At 52.1% G+C, this 21113-nt stretch overlaps 1 pseudogene across 1 annotated transcript; it reads right to left on the bottom strand.

Annotated features, from left to right (window-relative positions):
• Window positions 1-17404: 17404 nt before the first annotated feature.
• On the bottom strand, window positions 17405-17984 carry LOC307115448 (high mobility group protein B1-like; annotated as a pseudogene). The gene has a single exon. The product of its transcript is annotated as a high mobility group protein B1-like (transcript).
• Between the last annotated feature and the right edge of the window lie 3129 nt (window positions 17985-21113).

Raw genomic sequence — 21113 nt, 5'->3', positions numbered from 1 at the left:
GCAGGTGGTGGGGAATGGGGGGCGCATGGGAACCTCCCTTGGGTTAAAAGCCACCAAGACCTGGGTCAGGTTTGCGTGGGGAGCAGGGGTGTGAGGCCCGGGCCTGACCGCCAGTTTGATTGGGGGCGTGGCTTGGAAGCCTGGTCCCAGCTGACCCTCAGGGTTCCCAGATGAGCGGTGGCCTTTTTGCAGATTATCCCCGTTACTATGGACGAAAGGTGCACGGCTAGAAAGCAGCCCGGTCCACCGGCTTCCATCATCTCCACTCACCAGGCTCCAGCTTTGTGTGTGGGCCCAGCCAGGTGTCCTCCCCGCACTAGGCTTCCAGCTCTTTCCCCTCCAGTGTGCCTGCGGGGCAGGCCCACACCTGTGGTAATTTAGTAGTTACCCACATCCACCCATGGCTGAAGCCTGGGGAAAGGCACAGGTCAAGCTGCGGCTCTAGCTGTGCGGCCCTGGACATGTGACTTTCTTCTCTGGGCCCCAGAATCCTCCCTTCCTGAGCTGCCCTGCAGTGCCAATGAACCCCAGCTGGGAGGCCCATGTAGTTTGGACTAAGATGAAAGTGACCTGTGAATGAGCAGCCGGCCTTGGTCCAGTCCCCAGTGATCCCCAGCCTCAACTTCTTCAGGGAAGAGGCAGGGACTCTTCTTTCATTTAACGTTTGAGGTACCTGCGCCTGGAGGCTAGGCAGAGTCACCCACAGACCTAGGCTGTTGTGGCTGAGATTCTGGGGGAAGGGACAGGGCTGGTGGCCAGGATGAATTCACAATTAGAAAATCACCTTCCGGGTCCTGAAACCTTTAGGCCCTGGCTGGCTCCGCTGCCTCCACTCCTGGTGGGATGTGCTGGCCACCCCCTACCCCCACCCCCCAGCAAACTGCAGGAGAGGCACCGACTGGGGGCAGGGGAGTTTGGCAGCCAGCATCACAGTGTGTTGACTAATTGTGAGACTTCTCCCCAAAGAGAGAAGGAGGTACTGATGGACATTCAGGCACCTCATTTAAGGGTGCCCCCTAGACCTACTTCCTTACCTGTGTGGAAGGCTTTGTGGTGTTGAAAGCACTTCCACATGTGAGCACTCACTGAACCTCCTTGGCCAGGTGTTGCTTGCCAATCCCCCCTCACAGACACTGAAGTTCAAGAAGGGAAGGGAAGTGCCCCAGGCCTCCCAGTAAATAAAGGAAGAGTCTTTCACAATCCCATGGCCGCTCCTGCCAAATGTTAGCTGATGAAGTGATGCTGGGTGAGAGGCAGCCTGGGGGCTGGGAAAGGCCAGGGGGCTGGACGGGTGCCCTTCTGGAAGGGCCGGGAGGTGTGTCCATGGGAGAAGCAGCCTGACCCAGCCCACGTCTGGGAGACCAGGGGAAGGATGGCCTCGTCTTGTCCGCCCAGCAGGGCCTGCCAGGGGCTGTGGAAGCAATAGCAGGGGTGTTGAAGGGTTACCTGAGATGGCTCATGCCAAGTGCTTAGCTCAGGCACAGATCATGTTTGCTCTCCTTATTAATGATTTCCATCCCAAAGAGAATACGATACCCTCTGGCCCCATGGGCGCCTTCTCCCCAGCCTCACCGGAGGAGCTGTGGAACACCCGCTCTGTGCTTAACACCGGGCATTTGTTACTGATGGTCAGCACTGGGCAGGGGTACGATTATCCCCATTTTACAGAGCAGGAAACCGAGGCTCAGCCCTGCCCACGGTATCCAGTTGCTAAGAAGCAGATGACAGGCACACCAAGGTCTGGCCAACCCCAACCCTGCGCCCTCCCCTGGACCCCTTAGAGTTCCTGCTGTATAGCCCAGGGCTTCCTAGAACCCTGGGCATTTGGCCCGCCCCCTGTGGCAGGCTCTTGTGGGGCTGGTTTTTGCTTAGCCCTGGCCTGGCTGGCCAGTTCCTTCATCCTGCCCCAACTTTGGGTCATACTCCCCTCTCAGAGGGGCGGCCCACCCTCAGATATCCTGAGGGCAATGAACCCCAGCTTTGGCCTCCCACACTGTCCCAGTGTGCACAGCAGTTCTGGTTTCAGTATTGATACCTCCCATTCTGAGAAACCAGTTCGTTCTGAACAAGGCTCCCAGCAGGTCATCCTCCCACTTACACACAGACCTCCACGTACAGATTCACCCACAGACATACATGGATACACACACACGGAGACTTATACATAGCACGTGAACACCCACCCACACAAATATATACACATACAGATCACTCCTTATACAGACGCACTCACTTAACCACATACAAACCCAGAGACACACATACAAACACACATACATTCATGAGTACAATTCAGAGAAACATCAGACACTCAAATGCACACTCACTGTCCCCAGTTTGCTGGGGCCACGCCCTTTTCCGCCCCACTCTTCCCATTGCCACATCTCCTCTGGGAGGAGATATATTTGCTTAAGGTCTCTGTCTCCTAGGACCATGGTCGGCAAACTCAGTCAACAGAGCGGCAAACCACGGCTCGCGAGCCGCAGTTTGCCGACCACTGTCCTAGGAGATCATTGGCTCCCTCAAGGTAGGGCTGGTGTCTGTTTTGCTTTTGTTGGGTGTCCAGACCTAAAACTGCTTAACACATGGTACGGTGTGAAAAGCATTTGCTGAATGAGTGAATGAATGAATGAATGAATGAATGAATGAATTGCTCCCTCCAGAAGCAGGGCCCACACCTAGTCCTCCACAATATGTTTGCCCAGGCGCTGGGCCAGAGCCCCTGCTCCAAGTCCACTTGGAACCAGCTGCAGGGAACCCTGAGGGTCAAGGACATAGTCCCAACCATAGGCTTCCTCTCTCCTGAGGAACTGAGGCCCAGGGAGGGCAGACATCTTGCTTGAGGACTTGCCTCTGCAGGAGAAGCGTCCAGGTTACTAGGGTCTGAATGTTTGTGCTCCCCTCCCCCCAAAATTCATATTGAAACCTAACCCCCAAGGAGATGTTATTAGGAGGTGGAACCTTTGGGAGGTGCTTAGAGCCCTTCAGCGTGGGACTTAGCTGTTATATAGAGAACCTTTCCTCTTCGTACCACGTGAGGATACGAGGAGACATCTCTGAGCTGGAAGGAAGAGGGTCCTCCCCCTGTTGGCACCCTGAGCTCGGACTTCCAGCCTCCAGAGCTGTGAGAAATAAATGTCTCTGTTCATAAGGTTCCCAGCGGGTGGCATTTTGTTCGAGCAGACTGAGTGGACTAAGGGCCGCCCACCACCAGGCTCTCCAGGGTGCCAGGCGAGGCTCTGGGCTCTGCCGGCCTCTGGCCTCGGCCTTTGCTGCCACAGCCCTGCCTTGACCAACAGCCTTGCCCCTCCCCCAGCTCCAGGTGGAGCCTCCCCACCGAGGACCCTGGGACCCTCCCAACACCTTTCCTGCCGGCTAAGACCTCCTGAGAGGCGGATCCGACGGGCGTGCTGCCTTGTTTAAAGCCCCCCAAAGGCTTCCCGCGCTCTTGGAGCCAGGCCCACACTCCCTCACCTGGCTCCACTGTCCACGCTCAGGTGTGAGGTTAACCTTGCAGACCTAGCCTTGGGGCCTTCTCACACTCACTCCTCCCTCAGCTTGGAATCTCTTGCTGCATTGGCTCCTTCTCCAGGAACCTCCCCCCCCCCTCACCCTCCACCCCCTACCCCAAAGTCTTTTCCCTTCTGAGGGACTGCACCCGCCCATATTGTTTTGTAGTCAGTATTCAATGACTGTGTGACTTGGGCAAATTACTTCACCCCTCCCCCACTGCTTCTTCAAAATGGAGATACTTAACAGTAGCTAGCTGAGGGGGTTGATTGAGGATTGGAGGAGATGCTGTTTATAAGAGTTCCTGGCTCAGTAAATGCTGGTTTCCTGCCCCTCCTGAGGTCTTGCCCATTTGGGGGAGCCTAGAGGAGCCCTAGGATGGAGGCGTGGGGGCCCTCTGGGACAGGGCAAATTCTCCTCTGCCCTGGGCAGCAGCCTGGTGAGCCCAGTGGAGCTGGAGGCCAGTGCAGGCCAATGGGACCCTGTCATCTGGGGTGACAGGCTGCCCAGTCCCTGAGCCTGGGGAACCTGGCCTAGACACAGAGGTTTAGGCTAGAGCAGTGGTCGGCAAACCACGGCTCGCGAGCCACATGCGGCTCTTTGGCCCCTTGAGTGTGGCTCTTACACAAAATACCACGCGCGCACGTACAGTGCGATTGAAACTTCGTGGCCCATGAGCAGAAGTCGGTTTTCGGCCTGGGCGAGTCTATTTTGAAGAACTGGCATTAGAACACTCAGGGGCCAAAGAGCCGCATGTGGCTCGAGAGCCGCGGTTTGCCGACCACTGGAGAGGGTGGCCCAAAGGGCCTGTGTGTTGGGGTGTCTGCAGCTGAGGACAGAAGAGCCTCCACGGACGACTGGGCTGCTGCAGAGATATCCTGAGGGCAATGAACCCCAGTGCGCATGCCCACCGGTGGGGCCTCCTCTCTTTCCAGAGAACACTGCCCCTGGGGAGGAGGCGTTTCCTGCTGGCTGGGGCTTGCAGGTGACCTGGATTAGTGCTGCCTGTGAGCTGCTGCAGTGACTCCCTCTGACCACTAGGTGGGGATCTGGAGTTGTTCAGCCCTGGAGTCTGGGGCCTGGGCTGCCACCTGGAGCCCCTGCCCCTCCTGCCTCCGGCCCGTTTCAGGTCAGGGGTTCCCAGCCTGCCTGGCTGCCGCCTCTGGGGATCCAGGCCTGCTCTGGGCCTGCATCCTAATTTATGGCTAGGCCCTGCTGCCAGACAGGGACCCGAGGGAAGTAAGAGCTCCGGCTGTACAGCCGCAGACCTGCGTTCAGATCCCAGCAGCACCTCTAGCTCTGTGGCTTTGACCCTTGAGCCTCAGTGGCCTTACCTTTCAAATAAACTCGTGTCCCCTTATTCCACAAAGGGCAAGGAGATCGTGGCCGCCCTGGTTGCCACAGAGGAGTGGGGACGGCAGTGTCCAGATGGCTCACACTCAGGTGGGACAGCTGACCCGGGAGGAGGAACTGAACGTGGGACAGACCCCATTCCGTCCCATCCTACACTCCCCCAAAGCCCCTTGCACTCAGGGCTCTGTGGGATCCCAAAGAAGCTCCCCGCTCTCAGGCTGCCCACACACAAACGGCGCTTGGAATGTGGCAGGTCCGCACGGAGGCTTTGGGCTGTTCACCCTCTGAGACAGGGAAAGCCCCGTGTTCCTTCTGCCTGGAATGCCCGCCGCCCCTCCTCTCCTGTCTCTCTAAATGCTTCATTCTTTTCTAAGGCTCAAGTCAGAAGCGCTTCATCGTCAGGCCTTACCTGGCTCCTCCTCCCTCCAGCCCTGGGCTCCCGCAGTCCCGGTGTGTCCCTCTCTGCTGGCCCCGGCTCATGGACCAGAGACTCTTGCTGAGTTCAGGCTTCTGGCCAGAGGAGGTGGTCCCTGCACAGATGAGAACGTTGCCTAAAGATGAGGAAGACTTCATGGAGAGGGAGCTTGGAAAGACGAGAGGACATTTCCAAGGCCAAATGAGAGGACATTTCAAAATGTGGGTTGTATGGGGAAGTGGGCACCATCCCTAGTTCAAGAACAGCTGTGAGCTGTGCCCAGGGCCAGCAGCTCCGAGAGGAAGGCAGGCCCAGAGGGTGGAGGTGCCTGGGAGACCTGGGGAGGAGAGGAGCTGACTCCTTACAGGGCCTCCTTGGAGCCCCAAACCCAAAACCTGCAGCTTGTCAGGCCACAGGGTGGGGGCAGGGGCCCGGACTAATCCAGCCTCTCTCTGGGGGTCGTGGAACCAACCCATGCCCCATCTCCTCAGCTACCACCTTTTGGGGGTAAACAATGGAGCCAACCCCTGTGATGGAGCTGGGAGCTCCGGTGGCTTCCTGTGGGCCCTCCTGGGCCAGTTTACAATTCTTTCCCTGCTCAGTTTTCCAGGGGGCAGAGTTGAGCTAGGCTTGTGGGGTCCTGTACCTGACTTCTTTTTTTAAAATATATTTTATTAATTTTTTTACAGAGAGGAAAGGAGAGGGATAGAGAGTTAGAAACATCGATGAGAGAGAAACATCGATTCAGCTGCCTCCTGCACACTCCCCACTGGGGATGTGCCCGCAACCAAGGTACATGCCCTTGACCGGAATCGAACCTGGGACCCTTCAGTCTGCAGGCCGACGCTCTATCCACTGAGCCAAAAGGGCTGTACCTGACTTCTGATTGGCTCTGATGCTGCTCCGCTGGTCACCGTGGCCAGTGGCTCTACCTCTCTGAGCAGAGCTGGTTTCCTCAGTCTACCCCGGGTTGTGGTGAGGTTGGAGGAACCATGTGTTTGACCACAAACAGTTGTGCTTTCTCCTCCCCTGAGGGCCCAGGAGTAGACTCTGTTTCCTGCATCTCTGCCCCTGACAGTGCCCGTGCACAGTGCCTCCCACAGGGGTCCCAGTTCCCCTCTCACTGGCCCCCACAGTGCCATCTTCATGAGAGCAGCCGGGCTGCACGCTGAGGCTGGGCCCTGCTCCTGGCTGAGCCTGTGCCTCGGGCTGCTTTGTGGCCTCCGTGTGGCTCATCCTCGGAACCTGCACGCTGGTCCTGCACCCTCACCTGAACGCCCAGGGCTCCCTGGGCACCTGTCTTTCCGGAAGTGCCCCGTTTTCCAAGCCTTCCCCACCTCACTGAGGGGCACTTGCCTTCACGGGTTCCCTCCCTCGGGCCATGCTGGATGAGGGCCCATTTGGCTTACTGCGCCCCCTCCTCCGGGTGCCATGCTTGGAGCTTCCATCAGCACCAGGGGCGGGGTCCCAGGGCCTCAAGTCAGAGGCTGAGTCCCCTCCCCCAGCACGAAAGGCACTGCCTCCTCTGCCTCCTTAACCCCCAGCCAAGGCTGAGGGATAGCTGCCCCTTCTCCCCCATCCACAGGCAGGAAAACTGAGGTTCCACAGGCCAGGGACGCGGAGGACAGGGCTTCTCATGGAGCCCCTCTCTCCCCGGGCTCATCTGTCTTTCTCCAGAAGCAGAGGGATTGGAGTGAGAATCCTCACCTGAAGAGACATGTGCCCTGACCAGGAATCCAACCGACCCGCTGTGAGAGCGGCTTGACAGGAACGGGTGGGTCTTTCCCACACCAGGAATGGGGGGCAGACTGTCCCGGTTGCATCGTGACCTGTGGTCTTTCACAGCCTCGCCTCAGCTGGCCTCTGTGCACATTAGTCAGGAATCCGTCAGCGGCCAGGCACCAAACCAGCTGAAACTGAAGAAAAAGAGCAGTTCGCTGGATCATGTGGTACATGGCAGTGCAGAGAGCGGGCAGCTGCGGGCCCGGGGCACAAACGCCCGGCTCTCTCCACCTCTGCCTTTCCTCTTCCTTCCAGTCTTTGGGTGCTGGGTACTCTCCCACCGCGGTGGGCTTCTTCCCGGGCAGGGGGCTTGGCCGCAGGCAGCTGTGGCTCACGGAAACCCAGCGGAAAGGGAACCTGCCCTGCTGCTCCCCCCACCACAACGCAGAAACAAACACTCCGATTGGCCCAGCTGGGACACGTGCTCACTTCTCTCCTAGCCCACACAACAGTCCATCCCCACGCTCCACTGCTGTCCTTCGGGTTACGCCGGAAAACTGGGCTTGCTGGTCTCTCACCGCGGGCCTGCTAGGTGCCAGGTACTGTGCAATAGGATTTCTTCTAATCAACACATCGCCCTGCAGAAGGATGAACTGGAAAGGGCTCTTTGGTTCCTACTGACAGAAGCCCAACTCCAGTTAGCTGAAGCCAGAAAAGGGAATTTATTGCTCACATAATCGATAAAGGCAGGAGTGGACTTCAGGCATGTGTCTCATTAGCTCCAGCCCCCACCCCCACCCCTGATACACACACACCCATATTAGCTGGGCTCTCAGGCGCATTCTCCCCAACAGCAGGAAGGATGCCCACGGCAGCCGAGGCCCGGATGGCCGTTCCAGCCCTCGGTCCCAGGAGAAGAGAGATGCCTGTCTTTGTATGTAGAGCAAACGCTTGGGGAGACTGACTGGTTCTTAGGACAGTCTTACATCTACGCAGTGGGCAGCAGGGAGGGCAACCATAATTGGCCAGGGCAGGTCACATGCTCACCCTGCAGCAAGAGGATGGTTGGGACAGAGCTGAGGGAGTTGGTGCTACCAGAACCAGGAAGATGGATTGCATATGGTCAGCTGTAGTCAGTGTAATTTTCCCATTTTACAAAATAGGAAACGGAGGTTTGGGGAGATTAGGTGACTCACCGGAGCTAGAGACACAGAAGGGATTCAAACCTATGTCTGTCAGTTCTACCCAGAACATTTCCTGGCCTCCTTTAGGAGTGATATTGAGCCCTAGCTGGTTTGGCAGTGGATAGAGCGTTGGACTGCGGACTGGAAGGTCCCGGGTTCGATTCTGGTCAAGGGCACATGCTCGGGTTGTGGGCTCGATCCCCAGTAGGGGGCGTGCAGGAGGCAGCTGATCAATGATTCCCTCTCATCATTGATGTTTCTATCTCTCACTCCCTCTCCCTTGTTCTCTGAAATCAATAAAAATACATATATTTTAAAAAGAGTGATATTGAAACATCACATGAAGAAGTAGATTCCTGGTGACAGCCATGTCATTTCCAGCCCCCCAACCTCCACACACACACACACACACACACACACACACACACACACCCGTAGCAGCTGTAACAGAGAGGATGCCCTGGGAGGAGGGTGTAGCCACACTCCCAGACTCAATCTTTTACAAGTCCTGCTCCATAACTGGAAGAGTCTCAGAGGTCCTTGATTCCTGTTGCTGTACTGGCTCAGTAATCCATCACCCGGCCTCTGCTTGAACACTGCCCCTGGCGGCGAACTCACCACCTCAAAGGTAGGTAGCTGGTTCCAGATTTGAACTGGTCTAATGGTTAGGAAACATCACCACTGGTTGGAAACAGGGCAGTTTGACTGGCTCCTGAGCATATGTCTTCATTCATCTAAGGAAGAGCTTTTGCTTTGTAAGTGGAAAGGAGAGAGAAAGGAAGAGGGTGGGCCAACCAAATATTTGAAAGTTATTATGCATCCCCTTCCTCTATCCCTACCCAGTCATCTCCCCAAGTTCCTCAACTGCTCTCCCCTAATGAGGTTTATTCAATACTAGAGGCCCAGTGCATGAAATTCATGCACGGGTAGGGTCCCTAGCGGCTGCCGGCTGCTGGCAGGGGCCTCCCTTCCCCCCAGCTGCCTGCCATTGCCGCTGGCCGGGGCCTCCCTTTGCACCCACCTTGGCCTGGCACCCCCTGCTCACCTGCTCCACCATCCCACTGCAGTCCCACTCTCGTTAGGGCCCATCGGGGCCAGCAGTGACTCCACTGCCACCTGCTGCCAGCGCCCCCTGGTGGTCAGTGCACGTCTAACTCCCAGTCAGTCAAACTCCTGCCCCGGGGGACAATTTGCATATTAGCCTTTTATTATATAGGATATATATTATTCTTTCCCTGGAAAGAGCATCTGTGGTCTCAAGGACCCTCTAAAGAAAAACGTGGGCCTCAGTAGGTAGAGCACAGAAGACAGGAGCCTGACTCCTGCTGAACTGGTTTAAGTAGAGCCCAACTTCACCTGCTTATTGGCAGCCACAAAGCACTGTTGACTCAGGTTGGTTCTATGAGGTCTGTTCTTTAGCCAGAACCTCTCTCCACAGTAACATGTGACACTGATTTTCTTTTCAAATCAAAAGTGATGGGTCCTCGCCCTGGTCAGGTAGCTCAGTTGTTAGAGCATTGTCCCGATACACCAAGATTGCAGGTTTGATTCCCTGGTCAGGGTACATACAAGAATCACCCAATGAATGTATAAATAAGTGGAACAACAAATCAATCTCTCTCCTTTACCTCCTCTTCTCTCTCTCTCTAAAATCAATCAATAAATAAAAGTGATGGGTCAATGGTGTTGCAAAAATGTAAAAATCCAGCCTAAAATTTATATAGAATTTCAAGAAACCATAAATAGCCAAAAAGAATCTTTAAAAAGAACAAGACTTGCTTTTCTTAATTTCAAAACATACTACAAAACTACAGTAATCAAAACAGTGTGGTATTGGTATTAGAATAGACCAATGGAATAGGATTCAGGTCTCAGGAATAAATCTTCACATCTGTGGTTAACTGATTTCCCACAAATGTGTCAAGACCATTCAATGGGGGAAAAACAGTCTTTTCAACAAGTGGTGCTGGGAAAACTGGACATCCACATACAAAAAATTAAAAAATGGAGTTAGACTCTTACTTTATATTATATATAAAAATTAACTCAAAATATATCAAAGATTTAAATGTAAGACTTAAAGCTATAAAACTCTTAGATGAAATCATAGAGGAAGCCGAGACCGGTTTGGCTCAGTGGATAGAGCGTCGGCCTGCGGACTCAAGGGTCCCGGGTTTGATTCCGGTCAAGGGCATGTGCCTTGGTTGCGGGCACATCCCCGGTGGGGGGTGTGCAGGAGGCAGCTGATCAATGTTTCTCTCTCATCGATGTTTCTAACTCTCTATCCCTCTCTCTTCCTCTCTGTGAAAAATCAATAAAATATATTTTTAAAAAATCATAGAGGAAAATCTTCATGACCTTAAATTTGTCATTGGTTTCTTAAACATGACATCAAAAGCACAAGAGACTGGTAAAAAATAAATTAGACTTCAGAAAATTAAATACTTTGTGCATCAAAAGAGACCATTAAGAGAGTGGGGGAAAAAACAGAAAAATATTTGCAAATCACATCTGATAAGTTTAAATACATACATATATATGTGTGTGTGTGTGTTTTTATTGATTTTTAGAGAGAGAGGAAGGGAGAGGGATAGAAACATCAATGAGAGACAAACATCATTGATTGGCTGCCTCCTGCATGCTCCCCACTGGGGACTGAGTTAGCAACCTGGGCATTTGCCCTGACCAAACCGGTGACCTCCTGGTTCATAGGTCAATGCTCAACCACTGAGCCATGGGCTCTGATAAGGGTTTACTATCCAAAATATATAAGGCATCCCTACAACTCAACAGGAGAGAGACAAAAAAACCCAATTAAAAAATGGGCAAAGAGCCTTGAATAGACATTTCTCCAAAGAAGATATATCAATAAACAATAAGCACCTGAATATATGCTCAACTTTATTAGTTATTAGGGAAATGCAAATCAAAACCACAACTAGATACCACTTCACACCCAATAGATGGTTAGAATTTTATTAGAAACAAACCAAGTGTTGGCAAGGGTGTGGAGTGGGACTGCATGCGATTTCATCACCCTACTCAGAATGGTGCACAATTTAAAACTTATGAATTGTTCATTTCTTGAATTTTCCATTGAATATTTTCAGGTTATGATTGACGGTGGGTAACTGAAACCATGGAAAGCAGAACTGCAGATATGGGGGGATTACAGTATACCTTTCTTTCTGGTTGTTCATAGGCTCTGCCCAAGCTCACTTGGATGGGTCTATCCACACTTCTCTCTCCTCCCAGTGGAAACTCCCGGCTCTCAGGAAAATTTACCTCGGTGTTAAGTGGGGGAAAAATATGATAATTTAGTCCACAAGTGTTTCCCTCTGAGCCCTTAAAAACTTTCCCTCATGCACTTCATCCCAAGTGAAGTCTTTGTGGTGGAATGTGGTCTGAAGATGTGTGAGGCCCTTGGCCTGCCTGGCTGGGCTGGCCGCGCCGCACAGGGCACGCCTGCCACGGTGCTGACCACACTGTAAAGGTCGTGAGAGCCCTCTTTGTCTGGCTTTCTTAGCGTGTAGTGCAGGCTTGGCACATCATCATCCTAATAAAGGTTTATTGATTTAATAGATGAGGGAGAGGTTTTGCTGATGTCCCTACTCCCAGTCATCTCTATTCCAGTCCTAGACAATTCCCTGAGAAACTAAAACATATGCCCTCACAATGATTTGTTCACAGATGTTTATAGAGGCTTTATTTTCAATGGCCAAATCTGGAAACAATCTAAATGCCCATCCACAGGTAACGGAACAAACAAATTGTGGTAATCTCTATATATAAAACCCTAATATGCAAATAGACCAAATGGCGGAACAACCAAACAACCGGTCGCTATGAAGTGCGCTGACCACCAGAGGGCGCGCGTGAAACATGGCGGGCATCGGCAGCAGGCGGCAGAGTGCGGAACATGGTGGGCATCTGCCGCGGTGGGATGGTGGAGCAGGTGAGTGGGGGCGCCAGACCAATGTGGGGCGCTGGTCGCTGTCATTGGGGGAGCCTCTGGTGGTTACTGAAAATTCTTTGCTCCTGCGCGTGCCATGGTCCCCCTGGGCACTTGCACCTGCTGCTGGCGCCTGGCATTGGCCCTGATTGCTTGGCGCTGTCAGCGGGTGCAAGCGGTGGCTGCCAGCCCCGATCACCCCTCAGGGCTTCTCCACCTCTCCCTGCTCCTGAGGGGTGATGAGGGCCAGCAGCCGCCTCTCGCACCCGCTGCCAGCGACAGCCCCACTTGCACCCGCTGACAGCACCCCGCACTGGTTCTGATTGCTCAGCGCCATCAGCGGGTATGAGCGGGGCCGGCGCTGTTAGTGGGTGCGAGCGGCGGCGGGAGCGGGGCTGCTGGCAGACAGGGGACCAGGGGCCGTGGCGGGAGGGGCTGGGCGGGGGCACACAGGTGGGCTGAGATCTGCCTCTGTGCCCACCACAGCCTCATGGCCCACAGTTCCTTTCAAGGTGCACGAATTCGTGCACTGGGCACCTCGTATCCATATAACAGAATACTACTCAGCAATAAAAGGCACACTGATCTACCCACCAAAGTGGATGAATTGCAAAATTGCTATGCTGAAAGAAAGAAGGCAGACACAACAGAATACATACTGAACAGTCGCATTTACATGTTATCCTACAGAATGCAAATCAATCTATAGTGACAAGAAGACAAGAAGTTGCCTGTGGCTGGGGTAGAGGAAGGATTCACTGAAAAGGGACAGGAGGGGACTCTTGGGCCGGATGGAAATATTCTGCATCTTGATGTTGGCTGTGGTTACACCACTGTTTACATTTGTCAGAACTCATCCAATTAATACTTTAAATGGGTGCAATTTATTGCACATACATTAGATCTCAATAAAGTTAATGAAAAAGAAAATCTATAAAGCTTTGGACCCTAAATACTGCATCCTCTGCTCGAATAAAACCAGGTATGTGTCTTGCATGTGGAGAGGCCTATTTGAGAATTTATTTAGTCCACAAATATGCATTGAAGGCCAACTCCGTGCAGGCATCTGGTTGGCACCGGGAGGTGGATCATGCAGGTTGCGGCCTCAGGAGGCCCAGGACTCTAACAGAGCTTGCCAAGTTCTCAGAGAGAGAGGAGCCAGGATGGAAAAAAATATATATGCCCAGAGCAGAGAATATGAATTCACCTCCTCAGTGTTTCCAAACTTGCCTGAGGTGCTTGTTACAAGTATTAAAAACATCTGGACTCGTCCCTGACCTACTGAGTCAGAATCACTGAAAGGGCCGAGGAATCTTTATTTCTAACAAGTACCCGCAGGTAAATTTTCAGATCAGGTAAGTGTAGAGAAAGTGCTTGACTGGGTCTCCATTTCAGGCATAGGGGTCATCACTGTCCAAAGCTAAGCAGAGGACTTAGAACTAGAAGGGAGTTTGAAGAATCATTCGTCCACGCACCTGCCTCTGGCCAAGGAGAATCCATCAACTTCCCCCCTCCATTCCCAGAGCCTTCCTGGGCCAGACATCCCCCCCATCTAATTAACACTCTCTTCCTTCAGAAGCTCCTGACCTTTAGGTTTATCCTGGGAAAAACAAAAAACAGCCCCTCTCTTTCCCCAATCCCACCACCTCTAAGAAGGGTAAAGGCTTTATTAAGCGATTCTGCAACTTGGATCAACATGTAAGTCCTTTGATGAGCTGGTGTTTCTGCTCCTCTGGCTGGAGAACTCATGCTAACCTGGTAAAGCTATCCCTAGGCTGAGAAGGTGGTGTGAGGGCGAGCAGAGGGTGGGGTGAGTGGGTGGGGGATTCAGTCCTCTGTTGCTCAGGCCCTGGGGACGCGTCACCATGGCTACGAGCCCTCCTACTCTGCAGGCAGCCATCTTGTTTCCACAGGCAAAGCCCCAGCCACAAGGAAGGTGTGTGGTGGCAGCGGGATCACAACCCTCAGGAAAGGTCTAATTCACAGCGAGAGATCACCGAAGACCTCAGAGTCTGCCTCCAGACCCCGCCCCACGCTGCTGGGCTCCTCCCCAGGCTGGGCCGATGGGGAGAGGGCAAGAGCTCAGGCCTTAGCTGCCTTCTCCCTCCCCCTGGAGGACGGTAACTGCCCTCTCTAGGAGAACAAGCCACGGCGACCGTATTTTACAATCCCAAATCAGAACACCATGCCTGATGAAAAAGAATGTGCAGATTGATTGATGTGAAAAGTCCTTTAAAGGTATACAAATCAAGTCACAGTTGTTACATATGGAATATTATGGAAAAGAATGCAATCGAGGCAGACACAGTCCTGAAAATCTAGGTCAGTGTTTCTAAACAGGGGTGACTTGGATGCCCAGGGGACATGTGGCAATATTTGGAGACATTTTTTTGTTTTTACAAGCTGGGGTGGGCAGAAGACAGGGATGCTAAACATCCTACAATGCACAGGACAACCCCCCCCCCTCCCCCTTGACAAAGCATTATCCAGCTCCAAACGTCAAGGGCGCCGAGTGTGAGGAGCCTGGTCTAGGCTCGCTGCGCAGTACCTGTGGTCCCAGTGGTCAGCCCTCCGATGGGCTTTTCCTCCTACCTACTTTGGCGTTGGCTTCCACGTTGTTGTCAGGGGGAGAAGCGTGGGACCTCTGCTATTAGCTGCTCCCTGTTTTGTTGGCAGATGCAAGGAGACAACTGCCTTTGAAGACAACGGCAAGAGGCAGGCAAGGTCTTGCGTTAACACCTCCCACAGAAGAGTGTCCAGAGCAGAGACGGGCCGCAGCCAGAGGGTGGGGAGGAGCACTGGATGTAGGGGGAGACCTTTGGGTTCTAGCTCTGGCTGCCTCTGCTTCTGACTTGGTCCCTTAACCCCTGTGCCTCAGTTTCCTCAGTTCCTCTTCTGAGCCCAGCTGTCTTCCTCACAGGGTTGTTGTGAGGGTCAGGGGAGATGAAGGATGGGACAGGGTTTTGGAAGGCACAAAGGTCAGGCCGCAGCAACCCACAGTGCCAACTGAGTGTGGGGATAGAGGAGTTTCCCAGGTGGCTGAGACAATGGAGTGTAACCCATGGGTGCAAACAACCGGGCATGCTTGGAGCATCAAGGAGCGGGGCTGGGGAGTGGCGGGCCACGGTGCGGGGCTGCTAGTGGAGCCTTCCTTTGAGGATCCGGCTTTCTTCCGCAGCTCTGAGGGGTGCACAGTGCGCCAGGCCGCATGCGCGGTGGGAGGTGCTGCAGCAGAAACGCTCCGTGTAGTGAAGTGACGAACACTTCCAGCCACTGCTGACGTTTGGGAAGTCTTCATATTTTTAGTTCCTTATGAAGTGCTTTTGCATCCTTTAGGTATCTTTAAGCATTTGTGTCCATCTTTTCAAGGTGTTTTAAAACCTACCTTTAAATTTCTAGTTCTTTTGTAGTTAATGATTTCTTCTCTACGTTGTGTCTATCAGACGAGATTGGGCACGTTCAGGGTGGTATGGCCACAGACATGCATTGTGTATATTAGCAAAAATTTGGAATCACTGAAATGTCTAACAATAAATCATTTATTGGAATAAAATTAGATATCTAACAAGGATCAGTGGGAACAAACTAGATGTTCACACATGCATGAGGAGAAAACCATAGCCAAAGATAATAGATTAAGAAAAATTTTGTAAAAAAATCACCCAAACTCCTAAATTCCTAAAAACATATAAATGTATATGTATGTGTTTGTATACTTTTTTGTGTGGAGACAGGGGAGTATAGTGGGTATACTTGCTGCCCAGAAGTTAGAAAGAGCCCCTGTTTGCCAACAGAGAGACCCTTGGGCTGTTGCTCTTCTCTCAACTTCAGTTTCCCATCCCATTTGTAAAAGGTGGATAATAACCATCATATGTCAAAGCGACACAGGAGCCAGCTGAAAGAGCACCCAGTGGCCACAACCAGAACAAGTTGAGTGACAAAATAACAGTGTTGGATATTAACCCAAAGTATAAAATAAAAACCCATGAAGTTGTAATGATATAAATAAATCTTGAGTACATAAATAATTGTGGAGAACAGATAAATCTACCGTGAAGAATTCCACAATAGGTACTCCTCCCTCGGAGAGATAACTCCCCACTCCTGAAGTGTGGGCTGTGCAGTGACTTCCTCCCAACTTCTGCAGCATGGAGGGGGTGGGAGGAGAGGAGTAGCTTCATAGTAGAAACCTGGCAAACACTACTCAGCCAGCTGGTCAAGGTCAACATCATTAGTGATATGATCATCTTGATAATATGCACCTTGGATGGGGTGTGATGAGAAGGGTGCTTCACCTCTGAGGCCTTCCTTCCCCAAGCCCGTAACCCCAATCTTGTCCTGAGAAAAACATCAGATAAACCCCAAACGAAGGACATTCTACAAAATACCTGACTAGCGCTCCTTCAAACTGTCAAAGTCATCAAAAACAAGGAAAGTCGGAGAAACCGTCACAGTCAAAAGGAGCCTAAGGAGACATGATAATTAAATGTGAGGTGATCACCTGAATGGGATCCTGGGGTAGAAAAAAGACATGAGGTGACAACTAAGGAAATCAGAATGAAGTATGTGTGGACTTTAGTTAATAACATTGTGTCAATATTGATCCATTAGTTTTGACAAATACACCATATTAGTGTAAATGTTAACAGTAGGGGGAATATAGTGAGCTATATGGAAAGTCTATGTACTATCTTTGCAACTTTTCTATAAAGCTATTCTAAATAAAATCATTTATGTGGATATTGTGTCTATGTTATGTTGTTGCATTCAGTTAGGGCAGTGGTCGGCAAACTCATTAGTCAACAGAGCCAAATATTAACAGTACAACGATTGAAATTTCTTTTGAGAGCCAAATTTTTTAAACTTAAACTTCTTCTAACGCCACCTCTTCAAAATAGACTCGCCCAGGCCCTGGTATTTTGTGGAAGAGCCACACTCAAGGGGCCAAAGAGCTGCATGTGGCTCTTGAGCCGCAGTTTGCCAACCACGTAGTTAGGGGATTTATATCAAGTGTTTAGCATATTGGCATATGGTAAATGTTTAAGGTTAGCTATTATGTATCATTATTGTTCCTATTTCTATTTTTCTTATTAAAATAGTGATCAATACATACTCGTTAAAGAAAACAATGAAGAATGTCCACAGTTGGATATCTCTCTGAGACACAGCCTTAATTTTTTTTCTTTAAAAGGAGTGAGGTGTGTAGGGGAGGGGGAGGAGCTCAAATGTTTTATAGACAAGAAAAATAAAAACTGTGCTAGAGTCAACTTATTCATCATCTTCTTCATCTCCCTCATTTTCCTTCCTTTTCTTGCTTTTTCAGCTTTGACAACTCCTTTTTTTTTTTTTTTTTTTTTTTTGCCACATCAGCTTTCCTTTAGCTCAGTATGCAGCAATATCCTTTTCATATTTCTCCTTCTGTTGGTAAGACAGCTTGTCACCTGCAGCAGCGCGGTTCCGCATCTCTCCCAGCTCCTTTGCAACTTCACAAATGCACGGGCCCACGATTCTCCTTTGATTGCTGGCTGATACTCAGAACAAAACAGTAAGTGCCAAAGAGGTCTCTTGGGTAGAAAGGGATCCTTGAGCTTCCTTTTTGTTTCCTTTTTAGGAGGGAAATGGGTTTTCATGCTCTTTCACAAGGGCCTTTGTCCACCCTTGCCTTTATCTTCAAATTTCCCTTTCTCTTTAGCAGACAGGGTCTTCCACCTCTCAGCACTTCTTGGAAAACTCTGAGAAGTAGACTGAAGCATCCGGGTGCTTCCTCTTGGGCTCTTCCTGGCAAGCTTGCACAAAGAATGTGTACGATGATATCTTGCCTCTGCTTCTTAGGATCTCCTTTGCCCATATTTAGTTATTTTTTCTCAGCAAGGCTCCGAGTCGCCCAGTGCCGGTCTGGCTCTCACTTGCCCTGGGCTGTCTCTGTGGAGCTCAACGTTCTGCAAGGGCTGTCTCGATCAAGTCGCTAACATGGTTTACAAGGCCCTTCCCAAACTCTGCTTTTCCACGAAGCTTCGTTTTCCACCTCTGCAGCCCCACTGCTCCTCAAACGAGCCTTCTGTGCCCTTTCCACAGCCTCTGCCTCGGGATCCCATACATACTCATCCTTCAAAGACGGACTCACATCATCTGTCATCTCCTCGGAGAACCTTCCTCAACAAGGCAGCATGAGTTGCTTATTCCCTCTTCTGTACTCTCATTACATTCAGTATGGACTTAGATTATAGCCCTGAGCACATTTTATTATTGCATTCGTTTATTAGTCTGTCTCCCCCACTCGACTGGGAGCTCCCCTAAAGTAGGGCCTGGGTTTTCCTCAGCTTCACGCCCCTACTGCTTAGCACTGTGCCCAGCACGTGAACCTTAAATGAACTACACAGATAAGGAAACTGAAGCCCATGCCTAGAACAAGTAACCAGCCTGAGGGAGATGGATTGGAGAGAGACGTGTGATAAATCAGATTGTGATTTTAATAGTCTAGGCAGTTGCTAAAGGTTGTTTACACCCTCCCCCCTTCCCCCACTCCCAAGGCTGATAACCACCTATTTTACTTATTCCCTTTGCTCTTGGGGGGAAATGGGGCTCAAATAACCAGGAGAGATTTCAGTTAAAGATGAGGAAGGCCTTCTTGTAGACAACATGGCAGCTGACTCAGAATGCGTGGTCTCGGCCTCTGGAGGATTTTAAGTTAGACTTTATCAGGACCAAGTTAGAAGTCCTGTTAGAGGTGGGCCAATGGCCGAGCTCTGGCCTGAACAGGCTGCCTCTCCAGGAGGCCCACGGGGAGCAGAGGACCAGCCGGGGGACTCCAGCGGCTTCGACCACGTTCCCATGGAGCCCAAGGATGTTGGGGGAGGGGAGGCGGACGGGCAGCCCCGCTAATGAAGCCCCTACCCACGAGCGCATGTGAGGCTAATAAGGCGGCCCCTTCCAGGGCACCTCCACACCGAGCAGCCGGCCTGCCTGTTTATTGCCGTATGGAGATCATTAATGCCTCCTGACACCGGGGTCGCTCCCAGGGTCAATCCCCGCGCCCGGTCTGCAGAACAAGGGGAAATAAACTTCCCAGCACATGTGGCTCGGGCTTGGTGGGGAGGGGGCCTCCCGTCACCCCACACAACAGCTCTGGGAGAGATCAGCACCCCGGGTCCTCGGACCCCCCAACACAACCCGCGCCGCCCGCTCCGGGCTCTGGGGGGCGTCGTCCTGGGGAAGGTGCAGGGGAGGCCCTCGTCTGGGCCGGGACGACCCCCACTGAGGCTGTCCCAACCGACAGACGGACACTAATCCCCTGGCGACTGGCTGGAGTGGTGTCTGGGAGCTGCAGCTGCAGCTCGACAGGGGCCGCCGGCGCAGGTGGCGGGAAGGCCGGCCGGGCGGCCACGTGGGCAGGCCCTGCGGCCGCGGCCCCACCCTCCTCCACTCCCGGTCAGCGATTGGGCCCCGGAATCCAAGATGGCGGAGGGGGCGGGGTTCCAGCCGAACCAAGTTGCGATTGGTGGAGCCCAGGCTCTCTGGGTTGAAGGACAGCCTCAGGAGCCACTCCGGAAGCTCCGGGCGGTGGCGGCAGTGGCCCTCGGTGGCCTTCGCTCCCATTTAAGGAACGAGGCGCTCCCACCCGTCTCTGGCCGCCTGGGAAGGGCCAAGGTGGGAGAAGGAGCCACCCGAGGGCCCTCCCGGCAGGCCCTTACCGATCTGGGGGCCTCCTCCTCAGTAATGACCAGAACCGGGAGTCAGGAAGAAGTCGAGAAAACCCCCAACTAGCTTGGAGGAAATCGGTAGGATTATGAGGTTAATGCCAGAGCAGGCTGAGTGGCAGTTACCAAGTAAATGATCCCAGGAGGACAAGGCTGAGGTTAAATGAAGCCCAATAAATAAAGGACCGTGTTCAAAGGAGAAACTTCAGAAAATGCAGGGACTCCTTCCTGTCCTCCCTTCTGGGGCCTGTTGGATGCTGGAGGAGCCCAGCCCCCGCCCTGCCTTCCAAGACCGCACAGACTGGGGGCTGTGCCTGTTCGGTGCCAGTGTTGGCGCAGCTCCTGGGCCCAGGGTTTCTTGGGACAGCTCCATCCACCCGGCTTCGGGAGGGAATGGAATGAGGGAATGGAAACTCTTACTGGAGGTCTGACCAGTTAACAGCGCCCCAGCAAGTCTCTCTCTCTGATTTCTTAGAGACCGAGAAGGGACCCACTGCAGCAAGAGGGGTTGAAGCTAGATGTGAGCATGCACTTCCCAAACACTGGCTAGACAGAGGGAGCTTATGGATCGTGGAGGTAAGGAACAATAGAGGATTTTATTCCAGATGAGCGCGCATTTGTCCTTATCCCATTGTGCCTGGGTCTGTGCCATCAGCACCATCTTTGCACATGGAATGCTCTCCATTCCACCATCATTGTGTCCTGGTGAGTGAGCAGTGCACTCCCATGGATCCGGCTCACGTTTCCAGTGGCCAACTGGTGGAAGTCATTGGGAATCAGAGCATGAAATTCTTGGTACATAAAGGATGTACTATGTTGCCCGGCCAGCGTGGCTCAGTGGTTGAGCATCGACCTGTGAACCAGGAGGTCGAGGTTTGATTCCCAGTCAGGCCACATGTCCGGGTTGCAGCTGGATTCCCAGTGTGGGGCATGTAAGAAGCAGCCAATCAATGATTCTCTCTCATCATTGATGTTTCTATCTCTATCTCCCTCTCCCTCCCTCTCTAAAATCAATAAAAATATGTTCAGAAAAAAATTTAAAAAGATGTATTATGTTTCTGTTTTGGGAGTCTAAAGAGAGAGAAGATTAATTCTTTGGACTCCGGGTTAGTATTTTCTTTCTTAGAAAATGAACAGTAAGAATAGTTAAGATCTTGGGCTCTGGAGTCTTATAAGTCCAGTAGGACCTCTTTTCTTCTTCTGAGACCTTGGGCAAGTCCTATTTACAATAACAATGCTAGTGTTACAGTGTGTCAGGCAGTATTTTACACTCTTAGAAC

This window comes from Cnephaeus nilssonii (genome assembly GCF_951640355.1).
Source record: "Cnephaeus nilssonii genome assembly, chromosome: 19".
Taxonomy (NCBI): domain Eukaryota; kingdom Metazoa; phylum Chordata; class Mammalia; order Chiroptera; family Vespertilionidae; genus Cnephaeus; species Cnephaeus nilssonii.
This window is presented reverse-complemented; position numbering and strand designations above follow the sequence as displayed.